The sequence below is a fragment of the Dendrobium catenatum genome, unplaced genomic scaffold (assembly GCF_001605985.2).
Source record: "Dendrobium catenatum unplaced genomic scaffold, ASM160598v2 fragScaff_scaffold_1056, whole genome shotgun sequence".
NCBI classification, from domain to species: Eukaryota; Viridiplantae; Streptophyta; class Magnoliopsida; order Asparagales; family Orchidaceae; genus Dendrobium; species Dendrobium catenatum.
In genome coordinates, this window is record NW_021319518.1 from 4,154,942 (window position 1) to 4,179,179 (window position 24,238).

Below are 24,238 nucleotides of genomic sequence, written 5' to 3' on the forward strand. Positions count from 1 at the left end.
AATCATCATTTAAAGGAGATTCTGCCAGTAATGGGTTCCGTCAGGAAATCTACAATGACCTATCCTTTTATAGAATATAGGTGAACCAAGATCATTTCAAATTGGAGTATTATCATAGATCACTATGCCAGACATTCTGACATCGTTGGTTGGGTCATAAGATATTATAATGGATTAACTCCTAAAATTTAGCTTACCTGTTGAGAGAGCATGTGGTGGATTAGCTTTTGAGTTGCTTATTCACCTTATTGATTATCTTTTCAAATGTTTTTATAGTAAACTTTTTTAGAAGAAAAGCAATGGGCTAGTGAATATTCCTCAGGAGAATTTCCACTACATAATGCTCTTGAAGCTGTGGTTCATATTTCATGAAGTGATTTCACCATCTCATGATGTATTCAAGTAAAGACTCTCCTAGTTTTTGCTTTTTACTGGCCTGATCACCCACGATTACATTATGCTGAGCTCTAAAGATTCTCTTTAAGAATAGATCCTCCTGTTGAGTTTTTTGCAACTTAGTTTTCGATTGTTGAGATTATTGCAACATGTGTAGTTTTGATAATTTCAAATATTATTGTTTTCATTACTACTTCTTCTAAAACATATTGGATATATTGTTTTTGTTATTTGTGTGAACTAAAATTTCAAAGAAATAATATTCTATACTATTGAAGACTTTAAGGGAGAATAGATTAGGGTTTACTGTAAATGGAGTTTATAATTTTTGCATTTATTGAGTTTGAGAGAGTGTGATTGTAATTGAGTAATCGTGCTTACACACACACACACTAGGGGAGTGTTTTAAATCTATCAATTTATAAACTAATTGAACTATATGATCTAAATTTGTACAGGATGATTTGTTAAGTTATTTCCTCCTATGAGCACTTAAACGAACTGTGGGGAGAAAATTTGTCTAAGTACTTATAATATTGTATGATGTGACCTTCGTAGGGACGACATCCATAGTACGAAATAGATACATCCCTGTTCATCCCCATGATTTCTAAATTTTTCTAAACTGATCATTTTGTATGAAGTGACCTTCATACTGACGACATCCAAAGTATAAAATGAATAGGTTCCTTTTTGTCTAGACAAATCCAAAATTTTTTAATGTTGATCTTACTGTACGAAGTGATCTTCATACATATGACATCTAGAGTACAAAAAGAATGGATTCCTTTTTATCCTGACAAACATCAAATTTTTCTAAACTAATCCTATTGTATGATACATAGTTTGTATAAACAATGTTGAGAGTACAAAAATGTGGGGTATCATTTCGTCCAGAAGAAGAAAAAACATTTTATATGATAATGGATACTTTTGGAAACCATAACACACAAGAAGGGTATTCGGTCACAAGTCCTCCATTATTTGATAACATCCCTTTCAATTTTTGGAAAATACGTATGTCTACTGTTCTTCAATCAGTTGACTATCACATGTAAGTTTTAGTACAAGATGGGTACAGTAGGCCAACTAGGCTAGAAAATGGCATTAGAACTGAAACACCATTTATTGACTAGATTATAGATGAAAGTGAATTAGCTCAATTAAATGCAAATTGTTTAAAAAGTTTCTTTTATGCACTTAAATCAAAAGGTTACATGTGTGTTTTTACTTGCAAAAGTGGAAAAGAAAATTGTGACAGACTTTGTAAAGCTTATAAATGAACTAATGAAGTGAAATAATCTAGATTAAATTTTTTATTACATGATTTAGATCTATTTTATATGAAACCAAATGAATTCGTATCTAACATGTACACATTTTTCATATAGATAGTTACTTCTTTACGTGAATTAGGTACGAAACTAATGATGCTGAAATGGTTAATAAAATACTTCATTATGCCTACAACTTATGATGCTAAAATCCTTGAAATTAAAAGCATAAAAATTTTAATGTGTATTTTATTGACAATCTTCATGGATCACTAATTGCTTACGAACAAGGAGTGACTCAAAGATAGATTGATGCAGGAGAAAAGAGAAAGGAGAAGAACATAGCTTTGAAAGTGGATGACTCAGAGAGTGATCAGTCAAAACCTAAGGATGAGGATGATATTTCCTTGATGACCAAGCAATTTAAGAGTTTTCTAGAGAGGATGCAAAAGAGACGCCAATAGTGGAATTTAGGTAAGTTCCATAAGAATGTTAAGGTTTATAACAATATTATTTGCTATGAATGTATGAAAACTGAACATGTCAAATTAAATTGCCCTAATCTTAAAGCCACTCCTATAAAGGAGAAGGTGGAAGAGAAAATAAATGTGAGGAAGGGTAAGAAGAAATTTCAGTGAGCATTTTGGGCGAACTTAGCTTTGGAATCATCAGAAATAGAGAAGGAAGAAGAAGTCACCAATCTGTGCTTAATGGATTATAATGTTGATCAGTTAGATCAAAAAGATGTATGTGACTTAAGTTATAATAATTACTAGAAGTTTATGAAAGAACTCTTACGACATATAGAAAACTCAAGATAATGCATGATAGGTTAAATTTAGATTTCCTAGAGTTACAGAAAGAGCATAAAATCCTTAGGAAAGATCATGTACATATTGATAACAACCACATGAGTTTATTGGATGAATTTGATGATTTGAACAAACAAAACGAATTATTAAAATCAATCTACACTGAATTAAAAAAAAGAATTTAAAACTTTTAAAGAGGAATCTGAAAATAGATGGCTCTATTTAAAATTTGTTAAAATTGCTTTAGAAGACGTAAATTCAATTCTTAGAGTGAAAGTGAAGGCTCTTGATAAAAATAGGATCCCCCCTAAACTTGAGGATTTTAATGATCCTATTTTAAAATAAAATATCTTAAAACCTAGGAAGAGAGTTTTATTATCAGGGATTGAAAAATCCTTTTCATGTAGTTAAGGGTTTTTCTTGTGGAATGATTGGGCACATATCACACACTTGTAATATTCATATCCAAACTCTTTTAGTGTGGAGACCTAAAATGCATAAAACGAGACATATCATATATGCATCTAGTTTAATTTTGCTAAGAGGAAAACCCAAACTTATTTGAGTTTCTAGGAATAATATTTCATAATTTTGTAGAATTGCTCAAATACAAAACCTAGTGTCAGTATTTGCTAAGTGGACACTGGTTGCTCGAAGCATATAGCTGGAGACACTACACAATTCATATCTCTAGAAGCTGTGAATGGAGGTAAGGTTACACTAGGAGATAATAACACTAGAAAAGTGGTAGGTACATGTATGATTGAAAACATAAACAAATTTTTTATAGAAAATGTATTACTTTCAAAAGGCTTAAAGCATAATCTCATAAGTATTAGTCAACTATGTGATAAAGGATATAGTGTTAAACTTTTTTACACTAGCTACATATTAAGCCAAAATGAAATTGAAGTACTACATGGAAATAGATTAAACAATATTTCTGTGCTAGATTTAAATTGTATTAAACCTCCCAAAGTTTTTTGTGTAAAAATAATTTTTAATTAATCATGGTTATGGCATAGGAGGGTTTATCACGCTATCATGAAAAATCTTAGAAAAATTATGAAAAAAAAAACTTATTAGAGATATACCAAAACTAGACTTTACTAAGGATCACCTTTGTGATGCATATTGACTAGGAAAATAGGTAAATTCCTCATTTCATTCCACTAAGGATCTTAGAACTCGTAAACTATTAGAGATTATTCATATGGATCTTTTTGGACCTATTAGCACTATAACTCTAGGAGGGAAGGTATACGAATTTGTGATTGTTGATGAATTTTCGAGATTCACATGAATTAAGCTTTTATTTCATAAGAGTAAATCATTTGAGGAACATTAAAACTTTTCGACTTGGATTCAGAGAAAACTAGAATGTAAAATTTTAACAATTCAAAGTGATCATGGAGGTAAATTTGAAAATAAAAAAATTGAGGATTTTTATAAAGAGAATGGAATTGATCAAAAATTTTCTGCACCTAGGACCCCTCAACAGAATGGAATAGTAAAAAAAAAGAATAGAACATTAATAGAAGAAGCTAGATCCATGTTGGCAGAATATTCACTTTAAAAATACTTTTGGGCTGAAGCAGTTAGTACAGCTTGTTATATTCTGAATAGGGTGAACATTAGAGCAAAATTTAATAAAACTTCCTATGAGCTTCTTAAGAGAAGGACACCTAATTTGTTATAATTATATGTTTTTGGGTGTAAGGTGTTCATATATAATAATAAAAACTCTCTTTTAGGAATATTCAATTCAAAATTAGATGAAGGAATTTTTTAGATACTCTAATGTTGGAAAATCATACAGAGTATTTAACAAAAGAACTTTGATAGTTGAGGAGACCACACATATTGTATTTGATGAATCTAGTAATTTGGAAGAGCCAAATTTGGAAAAGGATCATGTACAAAATAACTCCCAAAGGATTGAGAAGATAAGCTTGGAAGAAAATTTGGAGATAGAAAACCCTTTGCCCAGAGAATTAAAATTTTCTAAAAATCACCCTCAGGAATTAATTTAGGTGAACCTAGTGAGCGTGTTAGTACTAAGCATGGGCTTAGCAAAGAAGTTAATCATTATGCATTTATTTCTATGATTGAACCCATAAATGTTAATCAAGCACTTTTAGAAGAATTTTGGTTTTTTTTCCATGTAAGATGAGTTTAATCAATTTATAAAAAATGATGTTTAGGAATTGATTGAAAGGTCAATGGATAATGTGTAGTTAGAATTAAGTGGGTGTTAAAAAACAAAATGAATGATTCAGAAGTTGTGATTTGAAATAAGGCTATATTGGTGGCTAAGGGTATAACCAAATTGAAGGCATTAATTTTGAAGAGACTTTTGCCCTTGTACTTAGACTTGCAGCAATTATAGTTTTATTAGCCTTTGCCTATTTTAGAGGTTTTAAACTATTTCAAATGGATGTTAAGAGTACCTTTTTGAATGGGCGTGATACAAGAGGATATTTATGTTAAGCAAACTCCAGGTTTTGAAAATTTAAAATTCCCTAATCATGTATATAAATTGAAAAAGGTAATATATGTATCAAAATAGGTAGCTAGGATTGGTATGAGGGTTAAGCACTTTCCTATTAGAGAGATCCTTTATAAAAGGAAGTGTGGAGACTACTCCTTTTTATAGAAATTGGGATATGTTATATTCATTGTTCAGATATATGTTGATGATATTATTTTTGAATCTACAAATAAAAATTTTTATGATGATTTTTCTAAAATAATGAGTAGTCAATTTGAGATGAGTTTAATGGGAGATCTAAGTTATTTTCTTATTTTTAGCATTAAGCAAAAAGAGGAGGGAACATTTCTTAGTCAATCAAATATTTTAAGTACAACCTCAAAAAGTATGAAGTAGATATTGCTAAACTAGTAATTACACCAATGAGTTCTTCAGTTCAATTGGATAAAGATCCAAAGGAAAAATATGTTGATTAAAAAAAAAATTAGAGGTATAATTATATCAATTCTTTATTTGACTACTAGCAGACCAGATATAATGCTTAGTATTTATTTGTGTGCTAGATCTCATTCTGATCCAAAAGAATCACATTTTATAGCATCAAAAAGTATTTTAAGATATCTTTTGGGAACTAAAAACTTAGAAATTTGGGATCATAAGTACAACACTTCATTTGAAATTGTCAGATATTATGTTTTAGACTTTGCAGGTTGTAGGGTTGATTAAAAAATTACATCTAGATCTTATCAATTCATATAAAATTCAATAGTTTCTTGGTCTAATTGCAAACAAAATTCTGTAGACCTATATACCGCTAAAGCCGAATATATTGCCTTAAGAAGTTGTTTGTCACAAGTTATTTGGTTGAAATAATAGTTAATTGATTTAGGATTTATAATAGGCATAATTTTAATTTTTTGTAATAACACTAGTGCCATTTGAATTTCAAAGAATCATATACAAAAATCTAGAACCAAATATATAGACATAAGGCATCATTTTATTAGGGATAATATAGCCAAAGGAGAAATTGAATTGAATTATATTTCTACTGAAAATCAACTTGCAAATAATTTTACAAAACCACTAGCCTTTGATACATTTAGCACCAAAAGAACAAGGTTAGGTGTGATTGATCTTAATGCTTAGATAAAATTTTCTACAAACTTGATATTTTCTTTATGTGTATTTTGGTTTAGTTTCTCCAATTTTTGTTTGATTTTCTTTTTGTTTGCGAGTGTATTAATTTTGTTTTTTATTTTGTGAGTTTTTAGTTTGGTCATTTGTTACTTATTGAAGATGAGGGATTTTAAGAAATTTTTTCGGTTTTTATACCTTATTTTCTAAGTGTTTTGTTCATATTGTACGAAATTTTTTTCTATTGTATGAATTATGTAGCATGTATTGAATGGTGTTGGAGTTGAACTCATGAAATTTAGATTTTTTTCATAGATTTCTACTATACAATGAAATCATCATACGTACAATTTATACAGATTCATCCGTATGCATGTGGACGGTTATATGGTAAGAAACAGTTATTATAAATGTTCTTACATACGAAATCATCTTTCGTCTATACATTTCAACTGTCAATTTTTGTGAGGGATAAACCTAACCATCTTTAAAATGATCTTAAATTTATAATCATCCTTGATGAACACCTGTTCGAATACGAATGCATTGTCAAAAAGTTTGTACGAAAGGATGCTTCGTAAATGGTATTTTTATGAAAAATCATTAGGTTTTGAATGTTTCAATTCATACGTATGAACCCAATTTTGTACTATATGATAGGTCATTTTTATTTATATAGAAGGGCCATTGAAATCAGTTTCATTAACTTTCAAACCCTTGTCTAAACCCTCTTATGTCTCTGACCCAGGGATGAGAAGCTCCGAAACACTCTTGAGTTTATAAGGGATCATCATCTAAGCGTGGGGATGAAAACTTTTTGTCTAAGGATAATGAGGATGCATTCTTTTAGTATATAGCCGCCAAAATTACTCCTTCTAGACTCCCCATCCAAGATGAAATCCAATTTTCTTTCATGCCACTCTTTTTTTCAACTAAGTTCTCTTTTATTCTGACCTTAATCTATGCTTACCACAAAGAGACATTTCATTATTTCTTAGCAAACATGAGGTTCAGTAAGGATCAAACTAGGATAACCTCTTTTTTTAAAAAATAGTGATTCAAAATTATAAAAGAATATTTAGGAACTTTTCTTCATTTAAGGACTGATGACACTAAAGCTCACACCTTGGCCTCTAAATTTGATTATGACTGGTCTGAGATTAATAAAACTCTTAGAGGTGTAACTAAATTATGTCAATTAGCGAGAGTCAACACATTAAACCAAAATGCTTGGATTATCCAGCTTGTCTAAAGAACTTCAATCATTTGTAAGGCTGGTGATCATATATATATGACTCCTCTCCTATGCACCATCACATATTTGATCATGTTCGGACATCCTTTTTTTGAAGCCCAACTCATCCTAGACTACTTGTATAATCTTTCTAAAATTGGGCTTCCTCATTCTAAGAGGAAGAAGAATATTGCTCTAAGACACTTAGTTACATATATTTTAGAAAAGAAGTACCACATTCTTCATCATGATCCTCCCACTGAAATGCCAATCTATTTTATAGATTCTTCTTTTCGACCTTCATTTGGGAGAGACCAGAGTTCTACTTGAGATTTTGAAGAAGACAGGGGACTTACTGCACCTGGACATGATCAACACTAATTTTAGGAGTTTGTCCAGCATTTTGATTGTATAAAAACTAACTTTGATCAATTTTTTGATCAAATTGAGACAAGTTTAAATCAACAGAATGTAAGGTATTTGGAGGATATGGGGTGGATCTGTGGTTAGTTTGGCACGATTAATATAAATGTGGCTATGATGAATAGCTAATTTTTAGTATTCACTCAGCCTCCTCTTTCAGATTAGGGCCCCTCTAAGTTTTAGTGTACTTTTTTGATGTTGCTTCTATCAGTCTTTTGCTTCTGATGTGTTGTTGTATTTGGTTTAAAAAATTATTATATATTTGTTGTTAGTTATTAAGTTTATTGATGTGATGACTACGTGTGTTATTTGAAGTGTTCTCAGATGATATTATTGTACTGAATGTATTAAATCTTTTTTATATCAATGAAAAATGTCATGTTTTGTAAAAAAATTTTTGTTTCTTTTTTTTTTTAATGTTTGTATGTCTATATGAAAAATCTTTTGTAATTGATCTAAAAATGTGCTATAAATAAACTTGCATTAAAAAAATTTAATTTCACTATGAAATCTAATTTTTCAAAAATTTTAATTAAATTATAACTAGATTCAGTTAAGAAGATCAATTTCATGTTCTTTTAGGCAAACATAATTTGAATATAATTATTGCAATTTTATTGTCCTAATTTTCTTTATTTTCCTTTTCAATATGATTATTATCATTATTAGAGAAGTTTGTTTTTTAGATTACTGATTTTTGAAAGACTCTTAAAGTATAACAAAAGAAATTCACAATGTGTGCAAAAATCAAAAGTTTGCGTAATGGTTCACAAAGTGAAAAGAGGCACAAAATTAGTCAAAGTCAAAAAAGATGCACAAAGATTGTCATAGATATTTGAAAAAGATGGGCAATATCACAAATAAAAGTTTGTCTTTATTGTGTTATTTCTTCAATCATTTAATCTCTAATTCAAATCCATCTAATTTTCAATTATACTATATATTGAAATTGAAGTTAACTAAATCTTCATTTCATCATTTTTGTAATAATCATCCTTATTTATTTTGTCTAGACTGAATCATGATCTTGATTAACTTTTCTCCTCTTAGTTGTTCTTTAATTTAAAATTTTGAATCTTTCTTTTTAGTCATATGAAATTAATAGTGTTATTGCAATTAATTTTAAAATAATTTTAAAAATCAATTCTTTTTATTTCTCATTTGACATCTTTCATTTCAATTTCTACTTCTCTTTTTGTAGTTGTCAAAAGGGAGAGAAAAATATTATTTGTGTTTTTTAACTTTTATTTAGTGGTTATTTGTGTTTGACTTTGTGTTCATGTCTTTCATTATCGTTGTGATGGTGTTTGTATTCGTGTCTTTGTTCGTGTCTCTTTTTGTGTCTTTGTTTGAGTCTTTTATTGTTTTAGGGTTTTTTGAGTGTTTCTACTCTTCATAGAATATCCCTATATTCTAAAATGGATAAGGAGAAGTTTATGGTATAAATGTTAACATAAATAATAATTTTTTTGCCATCATAAAAAAGGGGGAGATTGTTGAGTTTGTTGTAAGGTTTTCAATTGTTGAGATTGTTGCAGCATGTGTATTTTTGAAGATTTCAATTATTATTATTTCTCCTAACATATATTAGATATATTGCTTTTATTGTTTATATGTACTAACATTTCAAGGAAATAGTACTCCAGATTATTGAAGACTTCAAGGGATAATAAATTAGGTTTTATTATTAATGGAGTCTGTAATTTTCACTTTTATTGAGTTTGAGAGTGTGATTGTAGCTGAGTAACCATAAACATGCACAAGGGGAGTGTTTAAAATCTATCAATCTATAAACTAATCGTACTGTATGATATTGCTTTGTTTGTAATTTTTTTCAAGCTATTTTGAGTGACCCAACATGTGAGTGTAAGAGCAAAATTTTGGATCACAACTCTTGTATTCCTCTTCCATCTTTTTTGCCTCAGATAATATAAAGTCTTGTTTCTTTAAGTAACTCTTAAAAATTTTCCTTACTGACTCTCTTTTAAATTGATAGAATTTTGTTAATCTCCCTTTAATATATATCTAGTAAAGCTTCTTAGTTGTTTAAAGGGTTACCTAGAATGGTTGTGGTGGACCACTTTATAGACTATTGGCTGGTCTCTTCCCCTTATCTGATGTGGATACTATCACTGCCTTCTTTTCAAATGATTTTTTAGGCTTGTTAGATTTCTTCTCATTAGATGAATCTTTCAAGAAAGGCATCTGAGAAGCATCTTCATGCTTATTCACCTTATTGATTATCTTTTCAAATGTTTTATAGTGAAATTTTTTAGAAGAAAAGCAATGGGCTCGTGAATATTCCTCAGGAGAATTTCCACTACATGTTTCTATTGCAGCTGTGGTTCACATTTCTTGAAGTGATTTTACCATCTCAAGATATATTCAACTAAAGTCTCTCCCAACTTTTGCTTTTTACTGACCAGATCACCCATGGTTACACTATGCTGAGCTCCAAAGATTCTCTTTAAGAATAGATCCTTCTGTTGAGTTTGTTGCAACTTAGTTTTCGATTGTTGAGATTGTTTCAACATGTATGTTTTTGATGATTTCAAATATTGTTATTTTCATTACTATTTCTCCTAACATATATTGGATATATTACTTTTGTTGTTTGTGTGTACTAACATTTTAGGGAAATAATACTCTAAAATGTTGAAGACTTCAAGGGAGAATAGATTAGGGCTTATTATAATTGGAGTTTGTAATTTTCATTTTTTTTAAGTCTGGGAAAGTGTGATTGTAATTAAGTAATTGTGCAAACACACACTAGGGGAGTATTCAAAATCTATCAATTTTAAAGTAATCATAATATACGATTTAAATTCATTTGGGATAACTTGTTCAATTATTTCCTCCTACAAGCACTTAAATGAACTATAGGGAGTAAATTTTTCTAAGTACTTATCATTCTGTATGATATGACCTTCATATAGATGACGTCTAGAGTATGAAATAGATATGACCCTGTTCGTCCCAATGATTTTTGAATTTTTTTGAACTAATCGTACTGTACGAAGTGACCTTCGTACAAATGAGTTTCAAAGTACTAAATGAACGACTTCCTTTTCGACTCGATGAATTCCAAATTTTTTAATATTTATAATACTGTATGAAGTGATCTTCATAAAGATGACATACAGAGTATGAAAAGAATAAGTTCCTTTTCGTCATGACAAACACGAAATTTTTATGAACATATCACACTATATGATATATAGTTCAAACAGATGATGTCCATAGTATGAAAATGTGGTGTATCTTTTCGTCCCGACGAAGCAAAAAAAATTTCTTAACTGTTTATACAGTACAAACATGGATGATTATAGTGTATGAAAATATTTCATAAATGTTCATACAAAGGAGTTTTTGAGCTATTCGTACGTAAGATTAACGATCGTACTGTAAAATCGTGTACCCTAAAAATTAAAATTTTCAATTTTGTGGATCGTTTTTCATCTTTTATATATATATAGTCCTTAGAAATTGACTTGAGGGTAATTGTTCTTCGTGATTTCTTTTAGAGCAAGTGAAAGAGTGTTTTGGGAGAGTATTTGAGAGAGAGTTCTTGCAAGTGGAGTGTGAAGGATTCATAAGGTTACTCAAAGGTAAGAAGCTCTTTTATATTTTGGTTACTTCACTTCCTTTGTTCTTTCTAGATTCTTGAGAGAAGATCTTTAAAGAAGATTCAGTACTCTGCCAACAGTTAGAGGGTATGAAAGGATAATGATACTTTACCAACATTTAGAGGGTATAAAAGGATGATGGTATTTTGCTGACACTTGGAGGGTATGAAAGGATGACAGTACTCTGCCGACACTTAGAAGGTGTGAAAGTATGAATGTACTTTGCCGCACTAAGGATTGGTGGAAGAGAGAAAAATTTTAACGGCTTCTCCACCTTGCTGTGGGGGCAAAAGGAGTGCCACTTTCGTAATAGTGCAATATTTTAAAATTGAGTCTTCAGGGAGTGGACGTAGGTCTTGTTAGACTGAACCACTATAAATTTTTGTGTTCATTTATATTTTTCATCATTTTGTAGTTGTGGTTGAAAAGCTTATTTGAAAAAGAAAAATTAAATTGTTGGAATTATTAAATGAGTTTCTATTAAAATTCAGTAGGGAATATTTACCAATTCACCCCATTACTTGGTTAGCCTTGGGTGATTTGTATAGGTTTAACAACCTATCCTAACTTTATGCCTCTAACTCAACAAAAGTTCTCATCAAACTATTTAGCCTTTGGTGAGATGCTTCCTCTTGTTTTAAAGACCACTTAACATTTGAGAAGAAGGTGGCACAAACCTCTTCAAATAAGGAACTAGGTTATACTCTTTGGGGTAGGGCCTACTATTTGGAATATATGCACCCCTTAGGAATGGGCTAAATCTTCCCTTATATGGGTTTTGATCATGCATTTTCTATCTTTATCTGTGCTACTATAGGGATTGAAGGGTCTGCTAGCGGTGTTGAGGGAAGTATAATTGTTGACTCCAAAATTGCTGGGGCTAAGTCTAGCATTCTACTCTTATCTCCCACTACATGTACTATAGGTTGAAATTGCTCAAGTTGAGGCAGTTTTATCTTATAAAGTTGACTTTGTATTATCTATATCCTTAGTATCATTTATTCAACTTTCTTTTCAAGGTGCCTGATGTGTTTGTCTTTACCCCTTAGCCTAAATAACACATACAAATTAGAATCAACCATTATGGAATCACCCTCTTTACCTTGCCAAGGTTTACTGGGCACAATATCTATGGCCAATGCTCTTACTTTCACCATATAATTACTTTTAGTAGTAGCATCTTCTTCATCCATCAAAGGGTCAATCAGACCCAGGTTGAAGGATTTTATGTCCTTCGTCTTCTTATTTATTTTCAATCAGACTCATATAATTACATCCTTGTTGCAAATCTATTTTCATGACTTATGTTTTGATGATTGACAAACACTATTGATTCTCTTGGACTGCCTGTTACTTCTAACTTTTTAGGAATATAAGATCGGACAAAAAAAATGAAGCCAGTTCAAGATTGCATAGGTTTAGGGTTGAGTTAGTTTGTATTTTGTTTTTTCTCTTCTTGAGTCTATTTGTAATGTTCAAAGAGACTGATGCTAAGTAACCCTAAACACACACACACTTGAGAGACTTAGAATTTTTGTTTTTACTCATATCGATCAGGACGATATTTACATCGTTCTGGACGATCGGGCTTAAAATAGAAAATCTAAACAATGATTCTTTATTAAGGTAGCTGTCATCAATAGATCATCATGGACGATATGTGTATCGGCCAGGATGATAAGCTCAAAAAAGAAAAAATTGCCGCCATCAACAATTAAGGTATTCTGTATTTTTTAATAATCGGCCAGGATAATCATTGATTGGCCTGGACGACATTTACTTGGTTAGCCTTGGGTGATTTGTATAGGTTTAACAACCTATCCTAACTTTATGCCTCTAACTCAACAAAAGTTCTCATCAAACTATTTAGCCTTTGGTGAGATGCTTCCTCTTGTTTTAAAGACCACTTAACACTTGAGAAGAAGGTGGCACAAACCTCTTCAAATAAGGAACTAGGTTATACTCTTTGGGGTAGGGCCTACTATTTGGAATATATGCACCCCTTAGGAATGGGCTAAATCTTCACTTATATGGGTTTTGATCATGCATTTTCTATCTTTATCTGTGCTACTATAGGGATTGAAGGGTCTGCTAGCGGTGTTGAGGGAAGTATAATTGTTGACTCCAAAATTGCTGGGGCTAAGTCTAGCTTTCTACTCTTATCTCCCACTACATGTACTATAGGTTGAAATTGCTCAAGTTGAGGCAGTTTTATCTTATAAAGTTGACTTTGTATTACATATATCCTTAGTATCATCTATTCAACCTTCTTTTCAAGGTGCCTGATGTGTTTGTCTTTACCCCTTAGCCTAAATAACACATACAAATTAGAATCAACCATTATGGAATTACCCTCTTTACCTTGCCAAGGTTTACTGGGCTCAATATCTTTGGCCAATGCTCTTACTTCCACCATATAAATACTTTTAGTAGTAGCATCTTCTTCATCCATCAAAGGGTCAATCAGACCCAGGTTGAAGGCTTTTATGTCCTTCATCTTCTTTTGGATATCCTAAATTTGTTGAACCACCTCATCAATAAGTTTTCCCTCCATAGACTTGGGGTCAAATGGAAGCTATCCACTATGATCCATCATATCTTTAAATACTTCATCACCTAGCTTAGATAAAATGTCCTATAAATTAAGATCTTCTGCAGAGTCAAGAGACTCTTCCACTACTTTATTAATTATCTCATTATTTGCATTAGCCAATATCCTTTTTCTTTAACTGCCCTGAGGTCTGTAATCATAAGGGTGGCATTCAAAATAGGTTGAGGGGCATCCTCCTTAACGTGTTTTGGAAGTTCCTGAGGAGTAGAGCCTCCTATGTCTAGTGGGTTGGAGCCCTCACATCCCTAAATGGGAAGCATTGGGAAGTCTACATGTGGTTAGAGGTTTTCTTTCCTATTGGTATTCTTAGGAATATCATAATTTCATGGTAATTTAGGCCTCTTTCCCTTCACCTCTAATAGCTTCTTTTCTTTTTTCTCTTACTGAGGCTTGCTTTGATATTTTTGTAGGTGGAAACGGTGGCCTACCATTGTGATGGTGGCCTATTCTAGACCCAATAAGAATAATATCATTTGTCTTGGTAGATGAGAGGCAAGGTACCCAATAGTAGACATCCACTAAGACTTATGTTATTGCCTACCTTACATACTTCTTATTCTTCCTAACATACTGAGGTGTAAAAATCTTTGCTTCTATTTTGTCTTCCTTCAAAATTTTTTTCTCAATCTTGTGTGAAATAATCCCATTCAAATATTTAATGTATTCTTCTTTTGTCTCACTTACTTAGGCAGCACAGTTGTGGATAATGTTCATTAATATCCTCTTCCTTTGCAGTTGCTTCTCCTTAGGGCATTGTGGAGAGCAAGTTTTCTTGCTGACTCTCTCCTCCCTTGAAGTAACAGCTAGGGATAGAAATGACGCCCTTTTAGAAGGGGGGATGAGGAAGGAATAAGAAGCTCATAGCAGCCTCATGCTCTACTTAACCCAGAGTATTTAGTTCAACATTATTCTTAAACTAGATAATATTCTTTTTGACTCTATGCAGATAATTCTTTCTCTAATTTTTTACTTATGAAGGGGATCCTAGAACTTCCCCCAATCTCTTACATGGATGGTGGTTCATTTATGACTGGAGATTTATATTTCTTGCCCTTCCTAGTAGAAGATATAGTGGGTACGAGGGTGACAACAACATCTATTTTAGAAAATGGTGGAGTAAATCCATGGCCCAACATCAATTACAACTAAGGGGACATCCTTTTCATTTTTAGCAGCTAATTCTATTACCATTTCCCCATTCGCAATTATCTTATGGGTCTGGAACCCCATCCCAAACTGAATCGAGTTATTATAGATTAATTCCAACATATACTTGTTACAATCAAGAGAGAAAATCAACATGCTAGCCATTTTAGTGTGTTTGACTTTCTAAAATTAAAAGGAGGTTATTCTTATTAGTTGATTTGAAGTGGAATTTAAAAAATGATAAATGATTTTTACTCTTAATATATTTGCTAAATCATACGAAATATGACCTAACATATGGTGGTGAGATACAAAAATCATATCGAATTTAATGACATTTAGATTTTCATTTTATGTGTTAGGCTACAAGGAGATGTTGTGGCAATACACTTGACAATGATATCCAAGATTTATCTTATTCATTTTTGGATGGGATTTTTTGCTTGAAATGTTTTCTTCAAATATTGAAACTCAACTTGTTGAATTTTCACTCAACATAAGAGTTCATAAAATTGACATAAAAATCTCAAGAGTAGGGCTTAACTGTCTCATTTCACTAATTAACTTGGGGTTAGGTGTTAAAGCTTAAAATTTCTCAGATCTTTCCTCACTCACCTCTTTTATTATTTTTTATGTTGTCCATACTCACCCAAGGAATTAATGAGGGTAGTCAAAAATACTAATGCAACAAAATTTCTACCATTATTAAAGATGGACAAATAGATTATTCCCTACTGGAGTCACCACTTTTGTTTTTTCTTTGGATAGATGTAAAGCAATTGAAATTATATATTTTTTGGGTAAATTTGATCTTTAAAATTTTTGTTTTAAAGTTAAACAGATCATTATGAATGATATATCACCTCATATGGTGAAAATATTATTCCCTAATAGGTTTAGATAACAAAATTGTAAGCTTCATCATAATTATTATATTTAAATTCAAGAAGGAACTACATATGACCTGGAAGGGTCAAAATGATAGTTAATCAAGTATTTAGCTATGAGGGTGTGGATGTAATATAATTAATTTCATATTAAGAGACATGTTGATAATTTAAATATTTCTTCAAGGAAAGAAAATATCATTTATTCTCCATGATTTAAAAAATGGAGATGATGATCGACTTTGATTTTCTAAATTTACCCAAGTAGAATTATTTAATTTTAAAATTAACCCAATTTTTTAAATCCCTTATGAAGGCAAGCCTTCATAGTAAATTACATCATGTGAATTCGAGCTTCCTATGAACACTCTTGATTAAAATTATGGAATAAATTTTATTTTTGAGTTTTTCAAAAATTGATATGAAATGATTGATATTGGGATTCCAAAGGGGATTGGATCAAATTTTAAACACTTATTTTAATTCCATTGGAGAATGGTAGGAGGTGTCTTAGGATTCTGAAAAAATTTGGAAAACACTCTTGCTTACTCTATTTGTTATGCTTTACATTTTAGTTTAAAGAGAAATTTTTGTTTGTGTAGTTATTTTATTAGAATATTGGGATAATGTTTTTAAAATTTGAGATTTATGATTTTGGGTCTGCCCTGATTCTTAAATATATTTTGGGCACTAAACAATAGTGACCTAAACCTACTTAATAAAATAAGAAAATGGACTTATCCGGGCCTAGATTGGGGAGCTAGCTAACCAACTAATGCTTCAAATCCATGAGTCTAGTCTTTCTGAAAGGTGGGTAATAATTTTATTTATGTTTTGAGGAATTGGGGCCGATGTCTAGAGAATGTTATAATTGGCCCCAATACTTATGTTCGGCTATTTTCCTTGCTTGGTATTAAAATTTTAATTCTTTAATTAGTATCTAATGCATTGCATGTACATTGACCTTGTATGCATAAATATTATGAAGTAGTTTAAAATTTTAGCTTAGAATTTTTTTTTTTTTGAGATTACACAACTTTTCCTAAATAAAGTTGCACTCTAAAAAACTAGGAGGTCTGCCATAACTCGCAGGCAGGGAGGTGCCTTAAAAGGAAGAGAGGGTATGATATTAGTGCATGAAATCTTCAGCGAGCCCGAGCTTACTTCTTAGAATCATTTATCTCTCTGCATTGTTTTAAATATTTTATTTAGTTATGAGTAGAAAACTTTGATCCTTAAAGAACCTAATCACATTAAGGCTAAATCAAAATCGACATGCAGGAGTAGGAGACATTGAAAGATTATGAAACTCCTACTGTGCAAGATTAAACTTAACAACAAAATCAGATGACCAAATTTTATCAAGCAAATTTAAAATTCTAGGTGGAAAATGTCATATAATTATAACTCAGGGTCTGTAGAAATTAATAGTCACCTGGTAACAATGATAACAACTCATATTCTAGTCCAAGGAATGAAGCAAGTAATTTTAAGATGGGATATTTTTGATATCTTTATCTATTGATCTTCCTCCCTTCAACGAGCTCCTTAGATTAGTCTAATCAAAGTATCCAAATAGAAAACACTTTTGCTTGAAGGGGATTTCTTACCTCTTTGGATTTTCAAATCATCTTAATTTGAATACTCAAATGAAAGGAACTCCTTCCTAATGGATGTTTCCCATCTCTTTGGACTTAAAATTGGATGGATAATATCCCATTCAAAATTAATTTTTATAGGTCAATAATTTAAAATACATATAAAAAAATTAAAAGACTCTAGCTAACCTGCATGTTATCCTAATCAGTTACAATCAAAATCATTAAAATAATCTCAAATATTTATATAATTTCATTTTCTCACATTTGAGCTAATCATAATCACTTGGCCAAACTTTTTTAATTTTAAGGAGGCTTGGCTTATTTAACACATGTAAAAAATTTGTTAGTTAAATTTAAATTTAGCCCCCTTTAATTTAGCCCTTCATGAGTATGAACACCTAAGAAATTCTTTGAGCATCCATATTCTTCCTATCCTAAGAGAAATTTAGTGCCCATCATATCTATTAATAGATAAAATAATAAAATCATCACATAATAAGGAATCATACAATACATCAATCATAACAACCTGCCTGTAGTGAAATCTATAAAACTTCTTGGCATAGAAGCAACAAAATAAGAAAGAGCACTTTCCTAGCCTAAAACTAGAAGTGGTTGTCCTAACAAACTATCTAAATTGTATGCATTAGCTTGTGTACCTTAGACGTGTCCTATGTTGGGTAGTTATTGAAATTTTCCAATGTCTTAATTTGTTTTTGTGGGTCGCAAAGAATTTGATTCAAGTGAAAGTATTAATGCCTTTATGCTCATTATATGATGAATTTTATTATTGAGTAATTACTGCCTTTGTTTACACAAGGGCTGTGAGATTTATTTCACCCTCCTTAGGGCCATGTTAATAGCCTTGTAGGTTCAGTTTACCTAGTTGTAATCAATATTAATTAATTAATTATTTAAAACTAATGGTTAATAATTTTTAAGTTAATTAGTTTATGATTTAACTGATTGGATTAATAATTTTTTTGTTTTCCATCAACCGATTTGTGGCATTTTCATAATGCACTTGAGGAATCAACACTCAAAATACGTTGCTCCATAACTCGAGGCAGTCCATCCTAGAAACCAAGTCGATGTAGTTGCATTAATGATTTAATTTTTGGTACTAATTAATCTCCAATGAATTTATTTGTTGCGTTTCTTAATGGGCTTAAGGAATAAGACCTTTTTATGATATTTAGCCACATAACTTGAGGTATTTCATCCTAGAAAAATCATCAATGGTTTGTTTATTATGTATTTTGAGGTTAGTTTTCTAATATTATTAACTGGATTAATGTTTCGCTTGAATTTTAGTTATTAGTTTAATTTTTAAATTTTATGAATTATTTTAATTCATAAAAGAGGGTATAATATTAACTTTTTAATTTAAAGTAGCTTCTAGAATTTTGATATTTTTTAAAAATACTAAACCTTGAGTTGAGTAAAATGACACAAAGTTTTGTGGATTTGATTTTAAATAATTATTATGTTATTTTGAACTAAAGTTGACCAAAGATTTGTCATTTAGACTTTTATTGATTTATGGAGATTTAATATTTTTAATAAATATTAGAACCTTAGCTTGCTCAATTTGGAGTTTTTAGAATTCATAATGAAGTTTTAATTTTTTTTTATTTCATTGAATTATTTAATTGCTGAATTAGGGTAGTTTGTCATTTTTTGCACCAACTCACTCTAGACAACTTGAAATCACTCCCAAAGGTTAGGAATAACCTGTAGAAGTGTTTTCTCAAGGGTTTGAAATTTTTTTGGTATTTTGAATAGATTTTAATTATCTATTTTAATTAATTATAAAAATAATATTCATTTTGAAGTCTATTGAGAAGGCTTTTAATTTTCAAATTTAGAGGGTTTCATTATGAACAATTTAATACTTTTTTGATTTAATTTAAAGTTTTTAATGATTTAATTAAAATCCTAATTTTTTTGTTAAATCCTATAATGGGGCCAATTACTTAATTTAAAAAGAGATTATAAGGTCTTTAAGTAAAACCTTCAGCTCACTACTACTCAGAAGAGCTACAAAACAAATAAAAAAAAAACCTAAGAGCCAAAAGTATTCTTTAAGAATAATTACAAAAAATTCCTAGAAATATTCTAGGGAGGATAGGAGCCAGCTCCCAAAAAAGAAAGGTCCAAGTTAACACATTTAACATGATCTTTCTGCAAAAAAAAATTGAGCTTGCAACCCAAAACAACAAGCCAATGACCTTGCACAAAATAAAGGCTACAACAGAAGATGGTATTACTAAGTATAACATAGTAATGAAACATTAAGATGGATAAAATGAATGCATTAAAATTGGCATGATTAGAAAAACTGAAAGCAAATAAGCAGGAGAGCTGAGAAAAGTTAATAACGTTGTGTCCTTTCTCGATATGTAGATGAAGGGAAAAACAATCCACAAATAATACATAAGCATATTATGCTCTTCATCACTAATGACAAATTAATGTTAAACAAAGAGACAAACACCAGAAGAAACATAAATTGATCAGTGATGTGCAGAATTTGCAGGAAGAGACTAGAAGGAAATAGGCCAACATCAAGGTGACAACCATATAGAACTTCATGATACCACAAACACCTTTCACATTTATCACTACAAAAATATCCATTAGACTCAAAACAACACAACAACAGAATTCCCTGATGTAGGTAAAAAATAGAATAATAGTACCCAAAGCATCCAAATAGAGCCACAAATAATCACACAATCGGGTAAGCATAACATCTTGTCAACCTAAAATAAACACATACAACTAGTGAGAAATTATCAGCAAATATAAACTAAAGACCCCAAGAACTTCTAAGAAGATAAAATAGTTAGAACAATGACCAATATTAATAGAAAACTTAAGATATAATAATAGTTACTATTAACCAACTCAACAAAACAAAAATAGCAATTAACCCTAGAGAAAAAGAGCAGTAGAAAGTAATAGGAAAAACCCATAACTGGGCTAATCACAAAAGCTTGGCTAGTAAAGATGCCCCAACAAACTTCTTAAATAATATAAAGACAATAATCATAGCATCGAGGGTCAAAATCCAAATGTTACAATTGATCAGATTTGTACTAACATGAGTATCATAACTATTATTAATCACTTGCTGCTCAATTCTATACCACCACCAATATAAATAATCAAACCAACCACTTGCAAAAGATAATAGGCCAACAGGTAAAAAGATATAGAAATCTATACAGAACCCCTGAAAAATAACATTGATCAAAACATTCAAAACACGAACAACATAGAAAAAAACTAATATGAATATAGCCACAATATTTCTGTAAATGGGAAGAAAAAAGAACACAAAAAACCTTACTGATCCATAGATGTTAACTACCAATCCAACAAAGATTGAACTCTTCCTAAATCATAGCTCTCAACAAAATAACATAAACATCTGCACCTCTAAGAATCCGAATAAAAGAAGATGAGCAGCATAGGTGATAAAATTTAATTTCAAACAAGGTATAATCATGGCCAGACAAAACAAAGCTTAGGAGCCCAAGACCTGAGAAAGACATCAGAACAAAAGTAAAAAAAAAAAAAAACCAGAAAACATCAAAGATACCATCTAAATAAACCAGGCAATATATGTGGAAAACAAAGGGAAAAAATCTCCCAATAATCAAATATATTCCATGAAACCATAAAAACCAAACCCCCAAAAACCATAGCAATAAGAAATAGGAAATGAAATGAATGAAACAAAATCAAAACATATCATAAAAGATATAAACAGCCAAAACCAAGGCACTAAATGATTAAATAGTTCTAACAAAAAGAATGCCAAAGTAGTCAAGCCTAGCCAAACCCATAAGTTTGATAGGAATAGAGGAGCTAGAATATTCCCCAAAATCCATCAAATTGTAAGCTAGATTAGCTAAAAAAAATCCATAGTCGAATTACCTTTCCTAAGAATGTGAGTGATAGAAAAATTAATGAGCCACAACAACTATTTAATTTCTTTGATAATATAGAAGTTAGAAGGATTGGCATTAAGGTTTCCATTAATATATTGAATCACAAGTATATCATCAACTTCAATCAAGATAATAGTAATTCCTAAAGAAATTCATAACTGTAAACCATACTTTAAGGAGTGAAGCTTATATATTATAGTAGTTCATGTATAATGACCCATAAATGCTATAATGATAGAACCGTTATAATCACAAATGAGCCCACCACAACTAGATATAGAATTCTTAAAGGAGACATCAATATTGGGTTTTTATAAAAATTGGATTGGTTTAATCCATCTGAAAATAGCTTCTTCTAGTTTTTGCAATACAATATTGCAATCCATGACCCCTAGTTTGAGCTTTTGATGATGACAAATAATATCATTTAAATGTCTATTCATTGAATATCCTTCGATTTCTGCTATTGTTTGTGAGTAATAACATTTTAGGAAGATCAAAAATTACTTAGAACAACAGGAAGACTCAAGACTGGGTAGAGTAGGAGTGTGAGTCTGAAACAATGTAATTTTCTATTTATTTTATTTTTTCTTTTCTTGAGTCTGGCCATAAACTGCATATAAGTTTGAGCAACCATGCACACACAGGGGGAGAGGGTTTTAAAAGAAACAAAAATGAAAATTTTTCTCTGTTGATCGTACTGTACGACTTTATATCGTACAGTACGATCTGATCTTGTAAAATGATTCTACGAACAAATCATACTGTACGAATAATATCATACTGTACAATGTTCTTGCAAATTAAAAAACCCTAGCCACCACTAGATTAGTTTAAGTAAGTTTTATTAGCCATTCGTGATGTACGAATATGTTCATACTGTACAATTTTATTTTTAATACTTACTTAAATTAACTCATGATTAGTGGAATAAATCAAGTACTAATCTCTGATTCGTCATCATACTGTACGAACCTGTTTGTACTATACGATGAACAGAGGTTGATTTTGATCATCCCGGAGATCATCCTGGACCATCCCTTAATTTCGCCTAATCGTACTGTATGAAGTTGATCGTACCCTCCGATGAACAGAGATTAGTTTTGATCGTCCCGGCTATAGTCATGTAAGAATAGAAGAGTGGAGGTTCCTACTGTACTATGTTTTATCGTACCATATAATTTATTTTGAACTGTTCGTAAACCTTTGTACCATGATGAATACTGTTATACATATCATACTGTACGATTTCATATCATATTGAATGATAGTAATGGCTACTTTGAAAATTTTAGGGATTTTGGAGCTTGTTTTAAGTATAAAAAAAGCAATGTTTTTTAGTGTGACAGAAAGCAATCCAACAAAGATTGAACTCTTCCTAAATCATAGCTCTCGACCCAATAAGATAAACATCTGCACCTCTAAGAATCAGAATAGAAGAAGATGAGCAGCATAGGTGATAAAATTTAATTTCAAACAAGGTATAATCATGGCCAGACAAAACAAAGCTTAAAAGCCCAAGACCTTTGAAAGACATCAGAACAAAAGTAAAAAAAAAAAAAAACCAGAAAACATCAAAGATACCATCTGAAAAAACCAGGCAATATATGTGGAAAACAAAGGGACAAAATCTCCCAATAATAAAATATATTCCATGAAACCATAAAAACCAAACCCCAAAAAACCATATCAATAAGAAATAGGAAATAAAATGAAAGAAACAAAATCAAAACACATCATAAAAGATTTAATCAGCCAAAAATAAGGCACTAAATGATTAAATAGTTCTAACAAAAAGAATGCCAAAGTAGTCAAGCCTAGCCAAACCCATAAGTTTGATAGGAATAGAGGAGCTAGTATATTCCCCAAAATCCATCAAATTATAAGCTAAATTAGCTAAAAAAAATCCATAGTTGAATTACCTTTCCTAAGAATGTGAGTGATAGAAAAATTAATGAGCCACAACAACTATTTAATTTCTTTGATAATATAGAAGTTAGAAGGATTGGAATTAAGGTTTCCATTAATATATTGAATCACAAGTTTATCATCAACTTCAATCAAGATATTAGTAATTCCTAAAGAAATTCATAACTGTAAACCATACTTTAAGGAGTGAAGCTTAAATATTATAGTAGTTCATGTATAAGGACCCATAAATGCTATAATGATAGAACCATTATAATCACAAATGAGCCCACCACAACTAGACATAGAATTCCTAAAGGAGCCATCAATATTGAGTTTTTAGAAGAATTGGATGGGTTTAATCCATCTGAAAATAACTTCTTTTAGTTTTTGCAATACAATATTGCAATCCATGACCCCTAGTTTGAGCTTTTGATGATGACAAATAATATCATTTAAATGTCTCTTCATTGAATATCCTTTGATTTCTGCTATTGTCTGTGAGTACTAACATTTTAGGAAGATCAAAAATTACTCAGAATAACAGGAAGACTCAAGACTGGGTAGAGTAGGAGTGTGAGTCTGAAACAATTTAATTTTCTATTTATTTTATTTTTTCTTTCTTGAGTCTGGCCATAAACTGCATGTAAGTCTGAGCAACCATGCACACACAGGGGGAGAGAGTTTTAAAAGAAACAAAAATGAAAATTTTTCTCTGTTGATCGTACTGTAC